Consider the following 27,287-nt stretch of genomic DNA (forward strand, 5'->3'; position numbering starts at 1 on the left):
AGGCTTATATTTTATAAAGGAAAAGAGTTGTTTGTTATTTGTGTGTCTGTATATATGCACACATACATTCCGATCATGTGTATAATTACATATGTATATACATGTGTGTCTAGACATACTTAGACACACGTGTCATTTCAGTTTTGCCAACATTGTTAAATAGCAATAATTATAGCGTTTCTTCAGCCGATCATGTAATTTGTGGCAGTCAATATATTTTTGTCTAATAAAAATGAGGACAGTAAGCTGCTTTTAAAAATCCTGAGCTGCTTAAGCCTGTTAAGGGTATATTGTTTGCTAATACACTCATTAGCAGCCAAGCATTTTAACTTTGTCAATTAAACAGGAAATGGAGTTGCACCATTAGTTTCACAGTTTGCTAAAATACAGATAAGAGCAAACTAATAGCTGTGTGAGAAACATTTCCAGATGCAACTCGCAACACATATTATAAAGTAGATGAACCTAGAATATATATTTTACATTTTTCAGGTTCTCAAACTTTTTTACATTTTTCCATATTCAGTCCACTAATCTTTCCTATACAAATAGATTTTAATCATGCAATTACTAGAAAGTGAACTGTGGTCTGTCAGGGTTGTTGGTTTTTTTTTTTTTTTTTTAAGGGGATATCTACAGTACTGGTGATTCCTAGGAGACGATTAATAGAATTTACTGTACAATTAATTGCATTGCTAGACTGTAACTCTGATTTGAAAAAAGAACAGTATCAAATAGACACTAGTATTTGTGAAATGGTAATTCAAAGAATAAACCCCAACATGGAAGAATATAGTGAAAAGGGGGGAAAATGTTACTGATGAAACTGTTTAAAAAACTGTACAGCTTCATCTGTGTGTGATTTGTCAGGTCTGAAGCTTTGACGTGCCCAAGGGGCAGACCCCAGCGGGGAGTAGGCTGCAGAGCTAAATAGCTGTGAAAGAAGTCTTAATGTAGGATGGAATTCAAACTAACCTTGACATGACCTCAGGAAAAATATGCAAAAAGTAAAATGAATGCACTCTGCAAGATACATCCTAATTTTGTGGTGGAGCTGGTTAGTTTTACAAACATAACCCAGACTTTAAAAGAAAAATAAAATGCAAGTAAAAGGAGGAAACTTTGGAATCCAAATGGAAAAAAAAACTTAAGCAGGCATGATGTGTTACTGTGGAGGCATGTGAACCATTTGGAAACAATCCAAATAAAAACCAACACTGAACAATATTGTTGTCAGCGTGTCTATTCAGGAAAATTGTTTTTTTTAGGTTGAATATAAATGACACAAAGCCAAGATTACATCATTGCATTACAAAGTCTGTTGTGGCTTTTAGCTGAACAAGCCCCATGGATCTCTTGGTTTAGAGCAGTAATTCAGTAAGGAGATTTTAATATGTTATTTTTCCCTCTAGTGTCAATACCATAAATAGAGGAATTTAAGGGGGAAAAAACTGGGTGCTTTCTGGTCTATGTTCTTGTTTTTGTTCTGCATTTGATAAGCATAACTTAAGTCTTTGCTCATACATTAAGTAGTGATTTGGCTTTATTATGCATTTTGCCTGTCTTGGAGAGTTGGGCAAGCAGGAAAGAATCCACCCTCACACTGCAGCCAAGAACTGGCTAATTCACTGGATATATGGAAATTTTAATTGAGTGTCAACTTGTATAGAAATTCAATCCCATTATATTCTCAATGCAATTTTGTAGTAATACCAGTTATTTACTACACTACTAACCAGATCTTAAACATAATTAAATTGCTAAGGACATATACCCAAAATCTAATGGTTTAAATTCATACAAGTGTGTGCAATATAATATCAGGGGTGTGTATGTATGTATGTATGTGTGTGTGTGTGTGTGTGTGTGTGTTTCCATTAGATGTATTCAATCGATAGCCTTAAATACTGTCTTTCCTCCACTATCCTAAGTTTAAAAATTCCTTAGAAGAAATTTAGAAGGTTTGAGATTCAATCATTCTGCTGTTTCAGGATTCACATTTTTTAAAAGATAATCTCTGTAGGAGGGTCTCAGTAAAAAGGATTCTTTGAGAACTGTTCATCTCCACAGGCCCATGAACTAGGCTTACATTATATTAAGTACACATATAACTTTCATTTCATAGATTCATTTGAATCAGCCACATGATTCTCTTCCCCTGTCCCTCTTCTCAGACAAGGTAAACATGGGAGCAAATTGAAAATAAAGGAGTATTCTTCATATATTTATACACATATAATATGTATTTTCTGCATTTGAATATCTAACTAAATATATATAAAAGGTACTATCAGAATAGCTCTGCACAAAAATGACTTAGCATGAGATCATATCTTCAAACTGTCAACTTTAAGGACCCATGATTTTGTCTATAGGGAAACTTCAATATAAAAAGAGGAAACACCGGTAATAAGGCAGTTGAACAGTAAATGTCTCACCTGATTCTACTGTCATTCTAGAAGTTCATGAAATGAGGTCAGCCATCCAACCATTAGGACTCTAACTTGTGGAAACAACACAGGAAATTTACCTATCAGAGAACTGACGTGATTTGGACAGGTTATATATGCTCATCATTTCAGTTAGAGCTTTATTGAAATTCAGCTTTTGAACATGGCTCTCAAAAATATCTTCCGACCAATACTGGATGCTTCAATGATGTCTAATTTACATCTTAGACTATTTGCAGCTAACTCATGAGCTATTTCCTCTCCATCTATGATAGTTCACTAGTCCTATTGCATTCTGTTGAGTATTTGCACATCTCAACAGCTTTCCCGTGCATACCAATGTGCCTCAGTGACTGCGTGGATCACTGCCATAATAAATCATGACTGTTCTAATTACACTGTCATTATGACTCACCATGTCATGTTGCAATGCCATGTCAGCACATACCAAGAATTGTTATATAATTATATAACATTTTTACATGCATGCCATGTGTTCAATGATGGAAAAGGGGAGGATGAAAAATAGTAATTAATGTTATGAAACCTATTTTTTCCAATAAAAATTGTACTTATTCTGCTTTCCTTCCCCACTCCACCCTGCCATATGCCTTCAATAATATACTTTCTTTAATTCTGAGACCATTACACAATTTGGTGGAATTTAATGACCAATAAAAATGTCTTAAGTGTTAAAATGCGCTAAGTTTTGGGGATTCAAAGAAAAAGATAGTATAGTACCATTCTCAAGGATCTTATGATTGGGCCTGGAGGGGAAGGGAACATGTATACAAATAGGAATGTACAAGATATGTAAAACAAGAAAGAAGGTAATTAATCTTAGAGAGGCAGTGGCTAAGTGATCTCAGTAGATAGAATGCCAAGGCTGAAATCAGGAAGACTCATCTTTCTGAGTTCAAATGGGACTTCAAATGAGCTATGTGACCGTGAGCAAGTCACTTAATCCTGTTTCCCTCAGAGCTAGAGAAGGAAATGGCCAACAAAAAGAGTCAGATATAATTGAAAAATACTTAATTAAACCTTAAAGAAGAATGTCCAAGTGTCTGGTGGGATGGGAAAAGCCTCTTGAATAAGGCAGTATTTGATCTGAATCTTGAAAGAAGTCTCAAGAGTTCTGGGAAAGGGGAGGAAGGAGAGAAAATATTCTGTCATGTGGGACAACCAGCTGGTCAATAAAAGGAACAGAGACAAAGAATGGAGTCTCATGTCCAGGAAAGAGCAAATAGATCAATGCCACTGGATTACAGAATGAATAGAATGGAGTAAAGTACGAAAAGACTGGAAAATTAGGATGGGGTTTGTTGTGAAGAATCCAAGATTTTTTACAGTTGAGGTAACAGAAAGGCACAGGAATTTATTAAGCAAGGTAACATGATTAGACTTAGGCTTAGGAAAATCATTTGGGCACTTTGGTGGGGGAGAAATTGGAGTAGGGAGAGACTTGGTTAGGAGAACATTTAGAAGGCAATTGCAACGTTCCAGGTGAGAGAAGATGAGAGCCTGACTTAGTCGAAAAGAGAACACCAGATTAACACCATAATTAAGTGAGGACACATTTCTCAATTCAAAATCCTCCACTGTAGGAAATTTTTATTTATTTTTAAATCTAGAATAGCGATTTAATCAGCATGGAGAATTCCCCACTGGAGACTTTCTCTACTAATGTGGAGGATAACTCATCTGCAATCTATTGTCCAGAGATTAGTCTGGGACCTAAGAGAATTAAGTGACTCTCCAGAGATTACATCTTTGAAGCTTATTTTGAACCAGTTCTAATCTCTAGGGCTGGCCTTCTATCCACTGTTCCATGTTGCCTCTCATAATAATTTATAAAAAGTAAAAGAGAATGAACAAGTCCAAAAATTAGTATAACATATGCCTTAGAAATGTAGAGAATTAAGCTTCACTGTTGTTTTTCTTTGGTAATACTCTTGTGTCCACACATTTTGCTTTGAATTTCCACTTTCTAGTAGAGATGGCCACTTCTTTCTTCTCCTTTCTTCCCTCTCCCTAAGACCAATATGCTCTCTTTCTCAGTAAGTCTATCATGATGAAGTAAGATAAAATACTGAAGTCCATATTTATTTCCCTAAAGCATGGGCCGTTCTTCTGTCTTTGTTCTAGCTGCCAAAAACAATCCACCCAAACATCTTGAAGAAAAGGAAAAACTATTTGTTTATGTTGTAAAATTAAAAAGTAAACTCTCTGAAGACAGGAGTCATGTACCCTAGAGTATCTTGAATAACTAGGATCCTCAAAGAAAATTAAATCAATAAATATTTTATCAAACTAAGTGATGCCTGAATTACCATTTAATTTTTAAAGTGATTTTCTAGGAGAACTTACATATCAAGGCTTTACCCATATCTTTAAAGCCAAATTGCCAACCCCTTCAATTCAAGTATTTATAATGGAAACGCTGATGAGGCCTAAACTATGGTCGTGTAGCAACAGTCTTTTCAAATACACATATATTTTTAGCGCTAGGAGGCACCAAGTTTGTTTAAATCTGTACTTTTTTTTACAATTGCAAGTAATGTTAATAGCACACTGTAAATGTTAAGGCTAAGTGTGCAATGTCAAAATAGATTGAATCTCTCTGAAAATGGGAAATTCAGGCTTTTCAAACATAATCCAGATGTTTGGCTTTTATTCAGATTTCAAGAAAGAAGGAACTAATATGATACAAAATTCATACATGCATATTTCATTAGTGTCTTTTGTATCACTGAATTAAAAATTCTGCAATGTGCACTTCCCAAATCACATAGTGTGTTAAACTCAAACAGTTGCCAATATGTTACACACCTCACAAATATTAAGAATTATTTTCATATGAAAGAGACTATATATATTGCTTGTGTTAACACTTTTCATAACATTTCCTAAAGAGTTTCTTATTCTCAGCTAGATGATAGATAAATTAATTGAAAAGTAGTATACTTGTTTTTCCTCTTTCCCTTCCCTCTTTTCCTCTCCCCTCCCCATCATGGGGGAGCAGCCTTTTTGGTATTCAGGTTGTTTTTTTTTTTTTTTTTTTAATGTTTGTAAATTTCCTTAGCAATTCAGTATTTAAGCAGAGAGTCATTTTAGGTAATACTTACAGATTTATCTAGGCATTGTGGTATTTTTCAGAGTTGATAGAAAAGACAGAGTATAAATCTTTTCTTCCTTCTAGGAATTTACAATTCTAAAATTGGTAGATTTTGGTATAAAGCAAAAATAGTATTGTCTACAACATGTTATAAGGAGGGCCTGTGTTCCACAAAGAACTAGAATTAAGGGCTATTCAGGAACACTTTCCTTTTCTTTTCTTCCACTTTTGTCCCATGTCACTCACATGCTCTCTTTACATACATCTGAATGTATTTTATATTATGTACCAACATATAACACAACCATTTTGCATTTGACATAACTTTTAATTTTTTATAGTGTTTTTATATGTTATATCTGGTTTAATTTATGGTGCTATAGTAAAAATTAATTAATCAAAAGGGATGAGCCTAACAATTCACACAAGAAAAACCAAGTGGATTAAGACTGAATATTACCCAGCTTCTGCCATGCAATTGGAAGGGCATTTTGTTGCATTCATCCACTCATTTTTATTATTTGTTCACATTCTGTGACCAGAATTTGGCTTTAGAAGCTGCATCTTATTGAAAAGGAACAGGATAGTTAAAAAGCAAGGAGGTAAAATAGTATAGCAAATATCCTAATAGGGAATTCAAGCGCATTTATGTTTATTTCCAGCAGAAAATCAAAACAAATCAAACCTAAGTAAAGACCACTAGTGAAATAAACACACACCAATGATATTGTCATTGGAGTAAATTGTAGATGATTGAACAGAATGATGAAATAGATGAGAAATTTGGGGAATAGATCACAATCCTAGCATGGAGAAATGAAATAATTCTAGAAGTTTTGGGTTATCCAGATGTTGGTTGAAATTCTTTCTTTGTCAAAAAGTGAACAACTAAGATTTTCCTAGATTGCTTTAATGAAGAATCCAACTTTCAAACAATGAGGGAATGAAAGAGTACAACAATTCTGGACCTAATTCTCACCAAAAAAAACAAAACAACATATGACTTGACCGCTGGAAAGGAAATGATGGAAATCTTGCCAGTAAAAGTCATTCCACACCAGAATTTGTGATGGGAAAAGGAGAATAAAGTCAAGCATAGTTTGAGATGTACACTAGATTTTGGGAAAACAAATTTCAGAAATCTCATGGAACATATAAATTGAGCTTCAAAGAATGAAATTGTACATGAAAAGTTTTCCTTTGGGATTAGGAAGGTCTCAAGAATTAAATTCTGAAGATGCAAAAAGAAATTCTGATGATAAATCAAAAAAAAAAAAAAGAGTCTTTTGAAGAGATCAATGTGGATGCACAGGGAAGTCATCAAGCAAAAAAGAGTCTTTTGAAGAGATCAATATGGATGCACAGGGAAGTCATCAAGCAATATATATATATATATATATATGCTGGTGCTCTATTCACTGCACCACCTAGCTGCCCCTAGCAATTTACATTTTTAAAAAGACATTTACAGGAGATATAAGCAAGGATAGATAATGGGATGAATACAAAAACATGGCATGCTTTTGTAAAGATAGGAGTAACAAAATTCATAATGAATTGAAGCTGAAAAGAAAAACTAAGAATAACAAAAAGAGTTCCCTTTAGCTATATTGGAGATAGGATTATAGCTATAGGTGGATGATGTTATAATGGACAAAAAAGAGAAGACATCAGTCAACTTATACTTTGCTTTCTCTGCCAAGCAGAATGAATTTTCAGCTGGAAAGGATAGTTCAAATATGATTAACAGGAACATGCTAACCAAAGTAAATAGGGAGATCACTTATTTGCCCTTGATGAGTGAATCTTCAAGTCCATATAAATTATACTCTAGTGGACTGCAAAAACCCAACAAATGTATAATGCCATGGAATTGTCAGTGATCTCTGAAAGACTGTAGAGATTACAGTCTTCGATTTTAAGCTAGAAGGGAACTCTGAGGTTATTAAAATCAGCCCTCTCATTTCATAAATAAGGACACTGAGGCAAAGAAGAGTTAAGTGGTGTACCTAATATTATCTAGCTAGCCTATGTCCAAGGCAACATTTAAAGTCTGATCCTTTTAACTCTAAATGCAGTGTGCAATTCACTTTATTATTTAGTCATGCTTCAAGAAGAAGTGACATGGAGGCAGCTAGTTGGTGCAGGGATAGAGCACCAGCCCTGAAGTCAGAAGGACCTGAATTCAAATGTGGCCTCAGACACTTAACACTTCTGGCTATGTGGCCCTGGGAAAGTCACTTAACCCCAATTGCCTCAGGGGAAAAAAAGAAGAAGAAGAAGGAAAGAGGAAGGAAGAAGGAGGAAAGAGAAAGGAGGAGAAGAAGAAGGAGGAGAAGGAGAAGGAGAAGGAGAAGGAGAAAGAAGGAGAAGGAAAAGGAGAAGTGATATGGGTTCGGAGATAGGCAACTGACCTAAAAAAAATCAAAACCAAACAAAAAAAATCCCAAAACTAAAGAGTCTGTAAAGTATAAGCCAATGAACATGATTTGAACTTCTGAACTATACTACTAAAGGGATGGTTAATGAATTTCTAGAAAAGAGAGTAATGATCACAAAGAATCAATATTTCTTCATCACGAACTTTAATCCATAGTATTAAAGACCCTTACTCTCTGTGTGAACCTGAGCAAATCATTAAAGCTCTGTTTTCCTTGATTTCCTCAACTATGAAATAATCATAAAAATACCTACCTCCAGAAATGCTGTGAAGATCAAATGAGATAATATTTGTAAAGCACTTAGCATAATGCCTGACACATAGTAAGTGCCATATAAATGTTTGTTCCTGTTTCTTCCCTCTTGAAGTGGTAATTGAGTAGATGATATATCTTAGAATCCTTTCTTTTAGACTTTATCACATAAACTCATACTCCAATACTATATGGTTTTTGTGGACAATATGGAATGGAAAGGGAGAAGGTCATATGATCCACTAGCGAATATCATGTCCCTATCATTCAGAAGAGCAATAGCTTTCAACTTGAGAGGCTCTGGGATATAAGCAGAAAATTATCACTATAAACAAAAATAGTAAAAACTAAAGTTTGATTCAATATCTAAAGTGCCTTTTAGCACTTTATCAAGATGATCAAGAAAATGATAATTTTCAGATTCATCAAAACAAATACATCAAGGAGTGTGAGGATATACTATTCTTCAGGGTTGAATTTTTTTTTTTTGGTGGACCTGGTCAGAATGCAGATGAGTAATAAGACTCAAGAAGAAAAAAAAGATTTAAAGAAGAAAATAAAAGAAATAAATTTAAGAGGAAAAAAAGCATAGAAAGACATGAAAACTATGGCAAAAGAAATGATAACTGGGAAAAGTACCAAAAATGGCTATATAGATTCAATGATTAAGAAAAGAAAAAAGACTTAACTTTTTAAAAATACTGAAAAGGGAAAATATAAACATAGGAAATGGCTCCAGAAGAGACCCATTAAAATTATTAGATAGAAAAAAAACAAGAGGGCAACTTTGAAAAAGCATTTTGGATGAAATTTTAATGGTTTTAAAGGAAGTATTAAAAACAATAAGGAGAAAATAGAGAGGAAAAGCGGAACACTATAGCATATTAATGTAATGGGATATTGTATATTAATAACTAACAAATATGAAGAATTTAGAGAAACATGGGAAGATGTATTTGAACTGATACAGAATAAAACAAGTAGATCCAGAGGAACAAGATAAACATCAATTATAATAATGTAAATGTAAATAAAATGGTAAAAAGCTATTAAACTGTGAGTAAATATAAATCAAATATTGGTCTCACAGAAAAGATAACTAAATATATCTCATCAAGAAAAGCATAGCAGACTATAGGGAACAGGATGAAACATACATTGTCAGGAACAACCAATATACTCTACTGGTAATTGCTTTGAATTAACTTTTGTTGATGGTGTTGTTGTTGTTGTTTGTTTGTTTGTTTAATTTTTTTTTACCAGAGAGGATTTCATTGGTTAGGTATAGGAAATTTATCCTGAAATCACTGAGATGTAAAACCAAAAATAATCACTAAAATTTATTTTTAAAAAATCAAGCAAGAGGATTATAAAAGGAAGTAATCAGTTGCTAATATGTTGGTTTAAATAAAATGTACTTTGAATCATGGTACTCACTGGTGGGGAAGCATTATAAGACAGTAAAAGATGAAGAAGCAAATTTGACTCTGTTCTTTCTTATTTTGCTCGGTGGGTATCAAAAAATCATTTTACTTTCCAAAATCAATTACTCCATATGGACAAAATAGGAATTCCAAAACATTAATTCAGCATTTATTAAATGCCTATTTCCAAAGGACAAACTGAGGATCAAATAACAATGTTAGCTCATATTTAAGATTTGAAAATCACTTTCCTTGTAATAATTCTATGGGGTAGGTTGTCTAAGTATTATTCTGCTCATTTAAAAAAAGGAAACTTTTATAGATTATGACTTGTTTATGGACACATAGCTACTTAAGTAAATGAGATGAGATTCTAACTCAGCTTTCTATAGTAATATAATCTCAAAGTGAAAAAGAAAAGAAAAAAAAAGAAGATAGTATTTGCAAGCAAAACAGAGATCTTTTTTTAAAAAGAGGAACAAGATATGAGTCTTCTATTTATGAAATAGTACTAAAGTGAAGCACTATATATATTTGACCTGCATAAAAATATTTCTGGTCTGTTATTCATGTACAAGACTGCTATTTTCCTTGTAAGGTTTATGTTGTTTGGATTATCAGAAACAATGCATTAGAAGTATACTATCCGAGGTTGATAAAGAGAAATTGGGATCACATCAAGTTGGGATAGTTTGATAGTGATGCAAATCTATGAAAGCTTAAAGCTACAGTTTAGAAAATTAGTTTTCCTTCTATTTATCTTTTTGGCAAATACATTATCCTATTCTTTCCTTTTCATGTTGAGTTGGCTTTTTTTTTTCTTTTATAGGGTTGGAGAGTCACTGTTTACATTTTATAGACATACTGTCAGAAGTAGCTCTTACCAATCATTTACTGGGTTATAGGAAAATTAACATAAAAAGACAGACAATATTAGGTAAGACATTTAAATTAGGAAGATAAGTTTATATCTTAGTAGTGGCAATGATAAGAAAAGTGAAACAAGTTTGAAGAAAAAATCCTTATGCTAATCCTCTTTTAAACATAGGAAGCTTAATCAATAACTGACCACTGTTAATCACTGGGATAGATGGCAAACAACTTTCTATCACTTGAGAAATCTTGGGAGTGAAATGAAAGCAAAAATGTTATCCTAATATTACATAAAAGAGATGTTCTGGTACAATGGATAAAGAATTGGTTTCAGAGTCAGGAAAACTTGCCTATGACATGTGATGGCTTTATAAACTTATCAGCGCCCTAGAAAACTCTTTAAGACTATAAATTATAGAAAAGATACTAGCCTGCGTTGGTAAAAGAAGTTCCTATACCAATTAAATCACATATCTAGTCTTTTTCCTAAACATTTGCATTAGAAATACAACATATAAATCATACAAAAGGAAATTACTTGTACAAAAATGTTTATAGTACCTCTTTTTGTGGCGGCTCAGAATTGGAAATTGAGGGGATGCCCATCAGCTGGGGAATGATTGAATAAGTTGTGGTATATAAATATAATGAAATATTATCATGCTATAAGAAGTGATGAGCAGGTGGATTTCAGAAAACCTGGAAAGACTTACATGAACTAATACTGAGTGAAGTGAGCAAAACCAGTAGAACTTTGTATATTGTAACGGCAACATTGCACATTCATCAATAATGACTGACTTAGCTCTTCTCAGCAATATAATCATCCAAGAGAATTCAGAAAAACTTGGCAATGGAAAGTACTATCCAAATGCAGAGAAAGAATTGATGGAGTCTGAATAGGTTAAAGCATACTGTTTTCACTTCTTTGTTTTTTTAATTTCTTTAATTTCTTTTCTTTTGTTTCTTTCACAACATGATTAATGTGGAAATATATGTTACATGATTGCATGTGTATTACCTATATCAGATTGCTTGATCAGGAAGGGATCAGGAAGGGAGAAAAAAGTTGGAACTCAAAAGCTTTTTTTAAAAAAGAATGTTGATATTTAACATTATGAGACTACCTACCATCTAGGCGAAGGGGTAGCGGGAAGGAGGGGAAAAGTTGAAATAGAAGGTTTTGCAAGGGTCAATGTTGAAAAATTATTCATATATATGTTTTGTATGTAAAAAGCTATAATAAAAAATAAATAATTAATTTTTTTTAAAATGTTGAAAATTATCTTCACATGTAATTGGAAAAAATACTATTAAAAATTACAACTTACATTTTAACTTTTCTCATTGCTAGTTATGCTGCCAATCTGTGTGTCCATATGGCTGGACATTTCTTTGCCACTAAATGATCTTGTATTTTACTGACTTGCAGCCTCTAAGGAGGATATGCATTATCACTATTTCTATTTATTTCCATCTGCTTCCTGATATTCACCCTTTGCTTTATAAAGCTAATCTCAAAGTCATAAGAAATTGCTAGACCCATTGTCACATCTACTCATTTGGAATATTCTCCCTGTTCTATTTGTCCTGTTGAATCCTGACAATCTTCAAGGCCTTCCTCAAGTCTCATTTCATATCTGTAGCATTCTTCTTTGCTCAATCTTTTAGGTCCTATTTCATACAATTCAGTACAAGAGGAAAGGGAAGGAAAGGAAAAGGGGAAAGAAGAAAAAGAAAGGAGAGGGAAGAAGGGGAAAAGGGAGGAAGGAAGGAAAAAAAGAAAAGAAAAGAACAATAAAGTTGCTCATGAAAATATACCACCTGTAGCAATGAGTCAGTCTGTGCCTGAATTTACAGGCTTCTGAATTCATTGTTCAATTAGATTTGTTTTACTAACGACAGAGGGCAAACAGGAGAGCTAGGATTAGATCATGTAGATATGCAGGTTTTAATTTAATGTAATTCTGTTCAATTCAGAGTATTTATTAAGTACCCAGTTAGCATAAGGCAATGGAGATATAAATACAAGATAGAAATGTCTACCTTAAAGGAGCTTACATTTTATTTGAGGTATATCACTAACAATTAGAGCTATCCTAAAGAACTAGCATCCTTGAAAGATAGCTGGTAGGTTTCCTTATCCCTAGAATTCTTTGTTAAACAGAGATTTGGATAAAACACATGTTTGAGATGTTAAAGAGAGGAATTTTGTCCTGGGAGGAGATGAGGAGGTCCCTTCCAAATCTGAGAAGCCTTTAGAAAGTTAAACAATAGCATCCAAAAAAAAAGTTTATTCTGGCATGATCTATATTTAATGAACTCATCTGGATCTTGGTGGTCACTTCTTAGATTTCTAAATGTTCTCAAATCATTCTTCTGATAATCTAGGCCATAAATTTGTCTGTAAATCAAGTCCACTGGCCTACATTACACATTTCCTAGTCTCCAGTTCTGATTCACCTCTTCTATTTAACACAGTTTTTCAAAGATAGGCAATGTAGGAGCAATGTGATACAGTTGTGGGGAGTGAAGGGGGGATGACAATGTATTTGGAGTCATCAAAGCTAAGTTCAAATATACTGTGGAGTAGATAAGACAATCTAATTGGTTATGAATCAAATGAAAGATAAATGAGAAACACATATTAATAATTTTCCTTTTTTAGTGGCCATAGTTCATAGCTGTGATTTAAATTCTATGATCCTCAAAAAAATGGGTCAGCAATTAATACAAGTTCTAGCAATACTTTGAGATATCACAGAGTATTCAAGCTTTATGGCTTGAACTTACTGAAGGCAACAAAGTGTCCTCCTATTCTTCTCCCATATATTGAATCCCAATTCTTATTGATCATCTTTATTCTATACTTCTCAGATTGTTCTTTTGGGTGGTAAAAATGGAAATGAAATAAAATTGAGAAATTCTTCTTTCTATCATCTCATATCATCATTCCATCAATCTTATCAGTTTATTATCTCTTCTTTTATTTTCTTCTTAGCTGCTAAAATGTTTTTTTTAAACAATCCAGTTTGGAAAGTTTGTTAGATAGAGAAGGTATGAAGGAAATGTTTAGAAATGAGGTCCAGGTTAAAAAATCTATTTTAAAATAAACTGTTTAAAACCCTCTTTCATTGTTCTTAGCTTTTGTCATAAGTTTTGGTTCACTTTTGGATTTTAGTGCTTTGACATTTTTATAAGCTCATGCTACTCTCTTATTTTTATCCCCAATTACTTCCCTTACTTCTGTCTCATCTCTCTGTTTATATAACATATACACATACCATATGAACATACATACACATAAATATGCCTACATATGTGGGTATGTATAAACTTGCCAAGAGCTCCCTGTGCAGCTACATCATACTTTTTAGATAGAACACCTATTTTTTCCTCAATGGACTAATTTCTAGTTGCATTGCTTTGTTAAAAGCATTACTTTTTTCTTTGACTTTTACTTTACTTAGGCCATGAAATACAACTTATAGCTTCTTTGAACTCTTTGAAACTTTCTCCGCAAAAGTCTAAGGTACATATGAGAATATCTAGGCTGTCCTCTATCTAGTTAGTATAAATTTCGTCACACATCATCATACATCCCCTGTGTTCAAATTCTGCTTCTACCATCTTAAATATAAAATGTGTGACCTGAAACCTAAATGGTGTAGTAGATAGAGAACCAATGCTGAAGTCAGGAGGACCTGAGTTCAAATCCAGCCTGACACTTAGCAGTTACTAATTGTGTGACCCTGGGCAAGTCACTTAATCCCAATGGTTTTAGAAAATAATAATAATAATAATAACAAATCCAAAATGAGCGACTTTAAGCGAGTCACTTAATCTCTACTGATCTTCAGTTTATTCATCTGTAAGATAAGAAGATTAGACTAGATATTTTCTAAAGTTTCTCTACATTACCCAAATCTGTGATTCTTTCATCTAAAAAAAAAGACACATATAGCATATGCATAATATAACCAGAGATCAAAAGTCTAATTGCACTCTTTGTTTCCCAAGAAAAGGAATGCGCTTCATTAGAATCATGTTTATGCATTTTTAACATATAAGAAAAAAGAGACAATGAAGGAATTTCAATTTTGCACCAAGGTTTTACATGTAGAAACCTAGGAAATTATGAAAATTTCTTAAATTCTTCAAGATTTTTTTTGTTTGCTTTGAAAAATGTATTGACAGGAATCAGTGTACTTTGCAATACTAAAAAGATTGAAATTATTTTTTTTCCTAGGCAAGTTTAAATCTGCCTGCTACCATATGACTCTCCAGAGAAGAATACTCAGTAGGGAATTTGGAATTACACTGATTGCCTGTCACTGGATTTCCCAGGACACACTTTTAATTCAAATGTGAACCTATCCTTTACCAGAATGCTCCAGGGACTATCTTGATCCTTCTCTCATAGACAATTAAATGCCTATAACCATGTTTGTCATGACATAGAATGTGACAATTCAAAAACAAACCTGTGAGATGTCAACTGCAATATAAGCAGAATAGTGGAAACAAGTTTGCCAAAGACATAGGATGGATAGAATTTCAAATGAAATTTTGGAACATATATTTTGGGTTACATCATTTTGAATACTTTAGTATAATTATGATATGTTCTTTAGGAAGATGATTAGAAAGTTAAAACCCCTGGAATAAAAAAAGTGAAAGAATGGAGTGAAAAATGAACTTTCGTGATTTATTTAGTAAATTTCAATGAGAAAGAATCCAACTATTAGTGGATAAAAAGTCAGAAGTCTAATTGGAAGTTCAAAAAGTACAGCTAATAAATTAATAAGAAAAGTTGAAAAGGAGAGAGGAATATGGCATAACAGATAGAAAAATGGCCTCTGAGGCACAAAAACTTAAGTCCAATTCCAAGGCTACTTACACCTTCATTATCCCTAAACAATCAATGCCTTTTAAATAGGGTTGTGGATTTCATAGGACAGAGGGAATTTTTTTACAAGGAGATCCTTATATCATTAAAATTATATACTCAACAACCTTCCTATATGTATGTACACACATGTGGGCAGTCATGGGTCCCTCCCCCAAGATTTTGCATAATATTTTATAGTATGTAAAGCTTTATGTCATTGGTTCTGACAACAATCTGGCAGCCAACGTCATTATTCCCATTTGTTATATATGAGAAAACTGAGACCCATGGAAATTATTTCCTCCAAGTTTCACTGACAGAGCCTGGACTTGAATTGGGTCTTTTAACTAAATCTAGTGTACTTTTATCACATAGTCTGTATTGATGAAAACTAAAAGAGACAAACCAAAATTCTTATGGTAAGAACATAAATATCTATTTTTGTATAAGTAAAAAAAATACATATTTTAGTGAGAATATATTATCATTTTTGTGCAAGTAGTCAAAGAATTTAGAATAGTAGAAATGGAAGAGACCTTCTAGAAAGAATCTTCTAGTTCATAATTTTTCTTTATAGACAAATTAAAATCCAAAGAAATGGAGAGATTTGATCAAAGTTGCAGTGAATTGTAAGAAGAGAGTAATAGATGATTTAAAAAAAAGGGATAATAATCTAATTTGGAGGTACTGATCTTGGTTTATCTAAGATTCTATCTATAGACTTGAAGGGTCTAAGGCTCCTTCCAGACAGCTATTCCAAGGAAGAGTTCCTTTTAGTCCCTTATCCAATTCAAAAGTTCTTTCTCCCTCGATATTTGTGGGAGTCCTTGTTTATAGGCTTTGAACAAAATTATCCCAGAGGCAATAGAAGTGTCAAGGAATAATTCCTTTTCTGACACCCCCCTTCCATTGAATGGGGGCCAAAAGGGAAAAATGGTGTTTATCATTAAAGCTTTTCCCACAGTAAATTTATATTCACCCATGAGTATCTTCTTTTAGCATTTGTAATTGACTTCTACAAATTCTGTCTTTGCTTGATAACTTTATATGGAAATTTCATTTGTAATTGGAACAACCTTCTATTCTTTCACCAAATCTACAGACGCCCTTCCTGGCAGTGACACACAGCTTAATGCAAAATCAAGGAAAAATTCAAGAGGCAGCCCATATACTTTAATAAATTAAACTTTAATAAGTCAATTAAGGCCCATGAACACTGCATGAAATGCATTCTTTCACCTCATGGGAACTTGGCATTAATATATTGACATCTGAACAACAGTTACATTTTTTTCCCTTAGCCTCTTTTCTAATGTCAAAGGAAATATCAATGATATAGTGTAACAGCTTTGCCAGTAAAGCTATTAAGCTGTCACAGAAAGGACTTGCATATTTGGAATTGTATGCGATTCATTAACCCAAGTGTTTGTTTTCTTAAAAAAAAAAAAAAAAAAAAAAAAAAAAAGCAATGTTATAGCTGTTTATAGAATCATAGATTTAGAGCAGGAAGAGGCAGTAGGGGTCATAGACTCACAGAGGTCATGTAATCCAACCCCCTTGTTTCGCTGCTGAGAAAACTGAAGTCCACAAAGGTTAAATAATTTGTCCAAAGTCTTACAGGTAGCAAATAGCAGGGCGAGTGCATGAACCTAGGTCTTTTGATTCCACCTCCTGCACACTTTGCTCTAGAGCCCCTGGCCTTTCCCCCCACACAAGGGGCTGATATGATTACTTTTGCCTTTCGGGTGCCCAACAGAAACTTCAGAGTTCATTTTCAGAACCATGGAGAAGGTGTAATAACAACACATTAACCACTGAAATTGAAATGAGAATTGTCATTTGGACTTCATGACTTCCGCTGGGCTACACAATGAACAATATAGCAGAGGAGGCCACCTGGTGGTGAAATCAACTAATTAACTATTTAATTCTGTCCTAAAAAAGTGGGGCATGATATTGATAGCATTTCAGCAAATTGTTAAAGAAAACGAGGTAAATAATGGTGTGAGAGCAAAAACTAACAGGTGCTAACTATTTCTTCAATGAAGATACCAAAGTGACTGGGAAATTACTCAAATTCCATTTTTGTTCCTATTATTCTGCAAATGGTCAGGCTGAAAAACATACTCCCCACTTTTTTTTTTCTTATCACAAAAATCCTCCTATGATCACAGAACACACTGATTCCCCCCCCCCCATTTAAAAAAATCTACTTCATGAGTCAAAACTTTATATTTAGCAACTTAATGGACAAATCTTCAGTTCGATCAGCCTGACCCATCTGTTCTTAGGGAGGATTTTTTACTTTGCAAAAGAACATTGAGTACATATTCATGACCACCTTCTCTCACCTCTTTAATAATCACCACTTTCTATTTTTATTTGAAATGGTTTTAATCTTCTTTTTTCTACTTTTTCCTTAAAATGTCAAATGTTCCTTTCTCAAGTATCTTTTTTTTTTTTTTTTTTGGTGTTTGTTTAAAAACAACTTCATAGAAATTTTCATATAATAGATGAAAGGATGCATAGAAAGGATATAAAAGCAATATATTTAAAATTGCAACATATAAAACAATGAACCAAAGTTATAAAACACAAGCTCCAAAATGTAACATGTCAACTTAAACTTTTTTTTGTTACAGAAAGTATTTAATGAGGGAGATGTTTTGACTGTTCCCCAGAGGAAAACTATTTTAATAACATTTTTTCCTTTTTGATGATATTTGTTTCCTTAACTCTAATGCCTTCTCTCTGTGATAATCTTCATTTTTTCCCATATAGATATCTTGTTGGACATAGTTGTTTACATGTTGTGTTCTCCATTAGACTGTGTGCTTCTTGAGAAGCCTTTCTGAAATCTTTCTTTGTATCCTCAGCACTTAGCACAGGGTCTGGCACCTAGTAGGTGCTTTACTTAATAAATGCTTATTGATCTTTCTCTTAATTTTTGAGTATTCCTAAACATTTAAATCAGATACATCACACATCTGTGAATCTTCCATAGAGCTTTCATATAGTACTGAGGGAAGTCTGAAAGATCTGATAGAAAACTATTTCTTTACTGTGTGACTTTAAGTGAATCACTTTCCTTTCTGGGTCTGGCTTCCTATAAAATGATGGGGTTGGACAAAATTATCTCTTAAGGTTCTCTCTACCAGTTTGACAGACATTCTGTGGTTCTTTATCCTTGAGGTATTACAACAATCTTAAATGTATGCATATCCTAGAAGACCAATAGAAGTATCTTTTCCCCATATAAAAGGCAATGGAAGTGTGTATTCTGTTCATTCTATGGTGTACACTAGGGGACTCTGATGCTAAGAACATGATATTTAATTCAATTTTTAAAATATTTATTGAGGCCACTGTTGCTTGTATTGGGCCAGTAACCACAGTGGTTACTCTTCTCTTTCTAAGATGCAGGACAGGTCTATGCAGTCTAGACAAGTGATTAATGAATACATTTACATTGGATGCTATCTTAGCACTTTAAATAAAAAAAAATTAATATCCTAGTCATTCCCATAAATCTATTTGTTTATTTGGTGAGTTCTCTACATTCTTTATAATTTTTTTTAAAAAGCAACTTTGGACAATATTTCTAAACATCCTATCATCACCACTAATAATTGGGAGAGCAGCATCACATGAAACTGTCTTTATAATATGGATTGTTAACATTTGATCAAACTTAATTTTGTTTATCAAATATTGAAATATCTAGAAAAAATATGAAAACCCCCCAGATTATTGATTCATTTGCATTTTAGCTTTTAGTGAATTTATGTGTCTTTTCTTTTTCCTCTTTCTTAGTTTCATTTATTTTTGCTGTTGATTTGTAAAGAAAACTGGCCTTGCAAAAATGGGTAGTGATATCCAGTAACACAAGGGAATAATGAACAGGAAAGAAAATTATATATAGAAGGAGTGTTCTTCACTCATTTTGAAACTTCTATAATTCTCTCTACCAAGTGTAAGTGTGGAGAGCCAAGGAAAACTGGAACAAAAAGGGACAAAAAGTATGAAGATGGTGAACCAAAAATGAGGACAAGGGTAGATACAATGGGAGGAAGGAATCAAATACAAATCTTTCAAATGCTAATTTTAAATACAACATCCTTTAACCTTTTCTTTAATTATTTAAATTATTAAAGTTCACAATTAATCTCTTTAAGTAAAATAATGTTAAAAGTGACCAGATGTGAGGGTTATAAAAAACTATGACTAGTGTAAAATTTATTATTAAAAATGAGGGGGTGGGAGGAAGTTTCAAAGTCACATTTCAACCTTCTCCTGACATTACAGCTATGAAATATGACTTCTTTTTTTTTTACATCCTGAACTAGTTAGCCTGAAAATATGGAAGCTCACTCATGCTCTCTCTTTCTCTGTTTCTCTCTGTCTCTTCCTCTTTCTCTGTCTGTCTCTTTCATGTCTTTTTCCTCTCCCTCCCTCACTCCTTACCTCTTTCTCTCTCCTCTCTCTCCTGAATCTCACTCTCTCTTTCTATCTCTCTTTTATTCCTCCCCTCCTTCTTTCCCTTTCTTTTCTATCCTCCCTTTCTTCTTTCCCTCCTCCTGTCTGTCTCTTTTACCTTATATAAACACACTTAATTGATTTTCTCTACTACTATAAAAATCCAGCCACTTATTCCTGATTAGATAAACTGATTATATTTGTATATGAAACACACAGATACATACATGTATACACACATGTAATTTACAAACACATAAATTATATAGGAAACATACAAGTATACATAATTATGTATGACATTCATAAGCTATGTAATTATATATGAATATACGAGACAAATATATGTGCATATACATGCATATACATACACACAATTGCTCATAAAGGCTCTACATATTCTATTTTTTCTAGTAGGGGGGAGTTTTCCTGGTTTATTTGATATTTATATGCAGAAACATACAAATACATGTGTGTGGAAAAATTCATTGGAGTATGATTTGAGTGGTTGGAGACCATCCATTGATCATCTTGATTTATAGTAACTATATTCTACCATGTACATTTCAGTTCAGAAACTCCCCTTATTGACCTTAGAAATCGTTATTCATGTCCAGCCCCATTTAGAGTATCCCAACTACTAAGGAATGGCATTACAGAACTTTCATTTTTCAGTTAGTAATTAAATTTTTGTTTCTGTAATGTAAGGTAAGATCAAGACCTTTGAGTTCCATTTTTCATAGCATAGGGATTTAATTATTGCTTTGAGAAAAACTGCGTGATGCTATTATTGCTGGGATAATTCAGGGTTAATTAATGTATTATTGAATAAGTCTTAGCTTTGAACTCCTGATAATATGCAATGTTTCTTCCACTGAAAAGAATACAAGCCACTGAAAAGGGCTATGATTGTTTATGATTTCTCTCAAAAGGAAATGACTTCTATATGTATTTTAATTGGACCAGAAACTATTATCATCATTAACAATTATATACTTAATAACTAATGAAAGGCTCACAACTGAGTTCTTCTCTTATCCCCAAGATAGTTACTACTTACTGCTTCAGGCAGGGAAAGTTGGCTCAATACACTTGTGGGTATTTAAAGGGATAATACTCTTGTAATGAAGGTAGCAAAGCCTAGTCTGCCAAGGTTCAAAACATAAAAATGTGTTCAGGGCTAAAACTTGGCATATGTGGAGGAATTTTTGCAGATATTTACATATGCATGATTTAAGTGTCTTGGGATTACTAGTGTATCTAGTCCAAGAAATCTGGTCTTGTCCAAATGCAACTCTGATAAAAAATTTTTTAAATTAAATACCTCCTATACTTAATAAAAAAAGAAACTATATACTATTCTTTCTGAAAACTGTATTAGCCTCCAGACCCCAAATTTGGATGACTGAATGATATGACATTAGGAGCAATTAGAAAAGTCAAGCATAATTTCATGCAAAGTTTTGTAAATGTTTGGAATAACTTGCAAAGAAAAGTAATTAAACTAAGAGGTTCAAATGAGAGAAAGGGGTCTCTAGATCTGCTTCTGGAGAAATAGAGGCCACTGGTTGGTGAAAAAAAATTGTAAGTGAAATTCAGATCAACCTTAAAAAAAGATTAGGATGGCTGATTTTTTGTTTGCTTCCTGTTCTTATGTCCAAGCTGCAAGACCACTGCTCTATATTTAACCTACCCCATTGTGCCTTGTTTCACAGAAGTGCCTGGTTTTAGAATGTATGAGCTACACAAATGTGTAAAAGAAATGTGAAATATCATCTATTGCTTGGGAATGTCCTTGTTGCAAAAAAGCTAAGATTGGTTGCCTGACAGAACTCAAAGAATTTCTCTACAAGTGAATTTCATATAGGGTAGCATTCCATAGGGACTTTTCTAGGCAACTCCCCTTGGCATTAATAAGATCCATGAGGCCAAATTCTCCCAGGTTTGTACTGCTTTTAGTTTTTCTTCTTCAAAACAAAAAAAATTTTTTCAACTATCACTATCCTGAATCTGACAAAACACAGGAAGCCCCCAATGTGACTCAAACTGGCAACATTTCCCTAGGGCAGCCCATGTTCAAATTTGGAAGATTTTATATCATAGACCAAGGACTGGTTAAAGAATCAATCCAAGTCTTTTGTGGTTTTTTTGTTTTTTCAGAAGTTATTTCTAACACACACTATACATTCCCTTTCATCCCAGCAAGAAAAGAATGAATAAAGAAAGAAAAATACTAGTCAGAATTCCAGTGACAGTTTAGAGGGTAGAATATGGATGGGAAGAATATTGGTAATAATGGCTAATCTTCAACAAAATTTTAAAGTAGGAAAATTCTCTGTTTAAGATATGATTGACCTGACTTAGAACTCTGGCTTTGTCACTTGCTATATAACTCACCATGTGACATTGGACAAGTCACTTAATAGAACGTAAGCTTCTTGGATCTTTTCAACAAGGAGATGACTCAAGGCAATTCCAATAGACTTGGGATAAAAGAGCCTTCCATATCCAGAGAGGGAACTTTGAAAACCAAATGTAGATCAAAGCATAGTATTTTTACCTTTGTAGTTGTTATTTGTTTACATGCCTGCTTTTCCCCCTTTCTTGTGTTTTTTCCCCTTTTGATCTGATTTTTCTTGTGCAGTATAACTAATATGGAAATGTTTAGAAGAATTGCACATTTTTAACTTATATATCACATTGCTTGCTATTTTGGGGAGGGACAAGAAGAGAGAGAAAAAAATTGTAACACAAGGTTTTGCAAAGGTTAATGTTGAAAACTTTGCATGTATTTAGGGGGAAAAAACTATTTTTAAAAAATGCAAGCTCCTTTAAGGCAGGATAATTTTGTTTTTGACTTAGGTAACCTCAGTGACTTCTAGCATAGTGCCAGGAATGTAGTGGGAATTTAATAAATTCTTGCTACTTGTTTGCTTAACCTTTGTGAGCCTCATTTGCCTCTTCTATAAAATGAGAAAGTTGGACTTTGTGACTACTGATCCCACAGATCTAGACTTACGTGATCCTTGGCTACTAAGTTTGTCTTTGAGGCTCACTTACCAGTACAAGCATTCTACCACCAATTTTTTTTGTTCCTAGCAATGTTATATTCTACACCTACCCAGCCCATCCTCTTTTTTTCAGTTAGATATTAAGAACTGAAAAACATTCACATATAACTTGATAATGACTTGGAACTTAGGCCTTCTAAGAATATTTGCGATTTGTCAATTTATTCTGAAGAGACTTGAAAGACTTTGGCATTCCAAAAGAAATGATTCTTCTTGGTGGAATTTTAGTCAGTTGGCTGGAAAAGAGGGAAGATATGGGAAAGAGAGATGACCTTTCCAATACAACTCCTACATAGGACATCAGGCTGGACTTCTAAAGTTTCTTCTGAGATCTCATGATTAATAGAATCAGATCTGAGCAGCCAATTAATGAAGCTTACACAAGGCCAGGCTTTTAGTGAAATAGCAGTAAGAAGGGAATGGGTATTGGTGTTTATGAAAGCAATAAGATTTATCTTACCCATCAAATATTTACCTATGAGTTCTAAGGGATTTGGTTTTAAATGATAAGTTCTCTTTGAAGGCATCATTCTACTTCTACCTTTTTTCCTTTCAGAAGAATGATATGTAATCTAAATAATTTGTAAAAATTGGAAGAATTATGAGGAAAAATGAAAGGACCTAATTTTATATCATATTGATATTTGTGTGTATGTATTAATCTTTAGAGGTAAGCTATTAACATCTAACATTCATTTTAAATAAAGTTCTTTTTGTCAATGACAAAATCAGTCTTTCTTTTAAAAAAATTAATCAAAATATGCCATATTGGCATAGTTAAGTAAATATAATCCCATAGCCTTCATTGTTATTGTTGTTGAGTTGCCTCATTCTTTGTGACTTGCCTCATTGACTGGAATGGTTTGTCATATCCTTTTCCAGTTCATTTTATAGATCAGGAACTGAGGTAAACAGGATTAGGTGACTTGCCCAGTATCACACAACTAGTTAAGTGTCTTAGTTTGGATTTGAACTCAGAAAGATGAATCTTTCTGATTCCCAGCTCAGTATTATATCAACTGTACCATCTAGCTTTAGTACAGTCTACATACCACTTGGGCAAAACTTCAGTGTAACAGCTAAAGAGAAGTCCTATTTAGAAAGAGGTGGGACTAAATAATAGGCAAAGGGCTACTTCTATGAAATCATTGATCTGAATAACAGCACCAAGTAATTCAGGACCCCAAGGTGACTATGAACAAAATCTTCTTGTTGTATAGAATTAAAATGTTTCCCTAATTTATTTTATAGACATGAGAAAGAATCTATAAATTTCAATAGCAGAGCAGCCCAACCTTTCAACTTACCACAGGAGACCCTTCCATCTGCAGCTGAAAGTCATATTTCAAGAAGATAAAGGCTGTAGACTTCTGTGATTTCCCCTAAAAGTTTACTGGAAAATTCTAATGACTATCCTGATTGAGGAAGAAAGAGAGAGAAAAGGAGGAGGAAGGAAGGGAAAGAGAAAGAGAGGGAAGGAAGAAAGAAAGAAAGAAAGAAAGGAAGGAAGGAAGGAAGGAAGAAAGGAAGGAAGGAAGGAAGGAAGGAAGGAAGAAAAGAAAGAAAGAAAGAAAGAAAGAAAGAAAGAAAGAAAGAAAAGAAAGAAAGAAAGAAAGAAAAGAAGAAGAAAGAAAAGAAAGAAAAAGAAGGAAGGAAGGAAGGAAGAAAAGGGAGGGAGAAAGAGAGGGAAAGAAAGAAAGAAAGAAAGAAAGAAAGAAAAAAAGAAGGAAGAAAAGAAAGAAAGAAAGAAAGAAAGAAAGAAAGAAAGAAAGAAAGAAAGAAAGAAAGAAAGAAAGAAAGAAAGAAAGAAAAAGAAGGAAGGAAGGAAGAAAGAAAGAAAGAAAGAAAGAAAGAAAGAAAGAAAGAAAGAAAAAAGAAGGAAGAAAGGAAAGAAAGAAAGAAAGAAAGAAAGAAAGAAAGAAAAGAAGAAAGAAAGAAAAGGAGGGAGAAAGAGAAGAAAGAAAGAAAGAAAGAAAGAAAGAAAAGAAAAGAAAGAAAAGAAGAAAAAAAGAAGAAGAAAGAAGAAAGAAAAGAAGAAAGAAAGAAAGAAAGAAAGAAAGAAAGAAAGAAAGAAAGAAAAGAAAAAGAAAAAGAAAAGAAAGAAAAATGGTTCCTGAATGGGTCAGCTCTCTTAAGTGCTATCTGCAATCATTTAGATTTTAACATGATGGTTATTACTTATTACCCTGAAACCAAGCAGCACAATGAGATATTGATTACTTTTAACCTTTAGATCTAAGGCTTTGAGAAAGGTCAAAGCAGTAGAGTACTCTACCTTTCCTGGCTGGTAAACTTACAGCCTTCAGGAGAATTTAAATGATTCCCATTGGCAAAAGTAGATCCGAGATTAGTTTATTCTCTGTGGCTGACAAGAAATGATGATGTATTTAAAAATAACACAGCACATTTTTAGTGAAGTGTTACATTTATATAACCAATGCCCTCAAGATGTTCTCAACAGAACAGTACTTTTCAGACCCTTAACCCTTTCAAAAGTTTTGTCCCTGATAATAGCTAGGTAGAAATAAAATATTGAATGTAACTGTTGTTTTAACTGGAATAAGCTAATCTAATTAAACTGATCTTTTTTACAGGTTACGGGAAGGAGAACACAGCCATTGATCATAAGAGGCCACTTCTACTTATTTCAGTTCTTTCCTTTTTTTTTTTTTTTCCATTCCTTAAATCTTTCTTTCTCTGTCTCCAAGTCTCTATCTCTGACTGTTTTCTCTGTCACTATCTCTTTCTCTTTGTGTCTTTCTCTGTGTCTCTGTCTTTCTCTCTGTCTTTGTCTCTGTCTGTCTCTCTGTCTCTCTATTTCTGTTTTTTCTCTCTCTGCCACTCTGTCTCTCTGTCTCTTCTCTCTCTCTGTCTGTCTCTGTCTCTGTCTCTATTTCTGTTTTTTCTCTCTCTGCCTCTCTCTGTCTCTGTCTCTGTCTCTGTCTCTGCCTCTCTGTCTGTCTCTGTCTCTCTCTGCCTCTCTATCTCTCTGTCTCTACTCTCTCTTTGTCTGTCTCTCTGTCTTTCTCTGTCTCTCTGTCTCTCTCTCTCTCTCTCTGTCTCTCTCTCTATTTCTGTTTTTTCTCTCTCTGCCTCTCTTCTCTCTGTCTCTTCTCTCTCTGTCTGTCTCTCTGTCTCTGTCTCTGTCTGCCTCTCTGTCTCTCTGTCTTTCTCTCTGTCTGTCTGTCTCTCTGTCTGTCTCTGTCTCTGTCTGCCTCTCTGTCTCTCTGTCTCTTCTCTCTCTGTCTGTCTCTGTCTCTCTTTGCCTCTCTGTCTGTCTCTTCTCTCTCTCTGTCTGTCTCTGTCTCTCTGTCTCTTCTCTCTCTCTGTCTGTCTCTGTCTCTTTGCCTCTCTGTCTCTTCTCTCTCTCGTCTCTCTGTCTCTGTCTCTGTCTCTTTGCCTCTCTGTCTCTCTGTCTCTGTCTCTCTTTGCCTCTCTGTCTGTCTCTCTCTCTCTGTCTCTGTCTGCCTCTCTGTCTCTCTGTCTCTCCTCTCTCTCTGTCTGTCTCTCTCTCTGTTTCTGTCTCTCTTTGCCTCTCTGTCTCTCTTTGCCTCTCTGTCTCTCTGTCTCTTTCTCTCTCTGTCTCTTCTCTCTGTCTCTCTCTGTCTGTCTCTGTCTCTGTCTGCCTCTCTGTCTCTCTGTCTCTTCTCTCTCTCTGTCTCTCTCTGTCTGTCTCTGTCTCTGTCTCTCTGCCTCTCTGTCTCTTCTCTCTCTCTGTCTCTCTCTGTCTGTCTCTCTCTGTTTCTCTGATTCTTTATCTCTCTGTCTCTGTCTCTTTCTCTCTCAGCACTTGGAACGACTTCTCACATTCATCCCCACAACCAGAACAGGACTAAGTCTCAGAGTCCAGGAGAATTACGGGCAAGGGAAGCATAACTGTTATGTGTTCGAGATTAATTTGCAGAACACTTGGCATTATTACTGCCAAGTCGTCAAATTGTTCCAAGTTGTTCCGGAAGGTTGTTATTAATAGTATGTTTTCTGAGGAAAGTTCTGTCTACTTTTGGAACTGCATTTGTGTTGCTAAGGAAACTCCTTTAGGCACAGTTTTCTAGGAGCACACTGCTGCTTTTGTTTGCCCGTATCCTATTCATACTATCTAAGTAAGCATTTTACATACTTTAACCTCCAGTCCCAAATGTTTCACTTTTTTTTTTTTTTTTGCCCTGCTTTCCAACCCAGCAACTACTTGCTATAGTTTGGGAGCCCTTCCCAACCTCCCATATATACAGATATCTTGTCTACATTTCTCTACATAGATTCACATGAGTGCTGTTCAAAGCTCCATTTTTTT

General features: G+C 34.0%; 1 protein-coding gene across 1 annotated transcript in view; it reads right to left on the bottom strand.

Annotated features, from left to right (window-relative positions):
• Positions 1–27,287, bottom strand: part of AKAP6 (A-kinase anchoring protein 6) — a 560,338-nt gene that overhangs the window by 106,829 nt on the left and 426,222 nt on the right.

This window comes from Antechinus flavipes, chromosome 2 (genome assembly GCF_016432865.1).
Source record: "Antechinus flavipes isolate AdamAnt ecotype Samford, QLD, Australia chromosome 2, AdamAnt_v2, whole genome shotgun sequence".
NCBI classification, from domain to species: domain Eukaryota; kingdom Metazoa; phylum Chordata; class Mammalia; order Dasyuromorphia; family Dasyuridae; genus Antechinus; species Antechinus flavipes.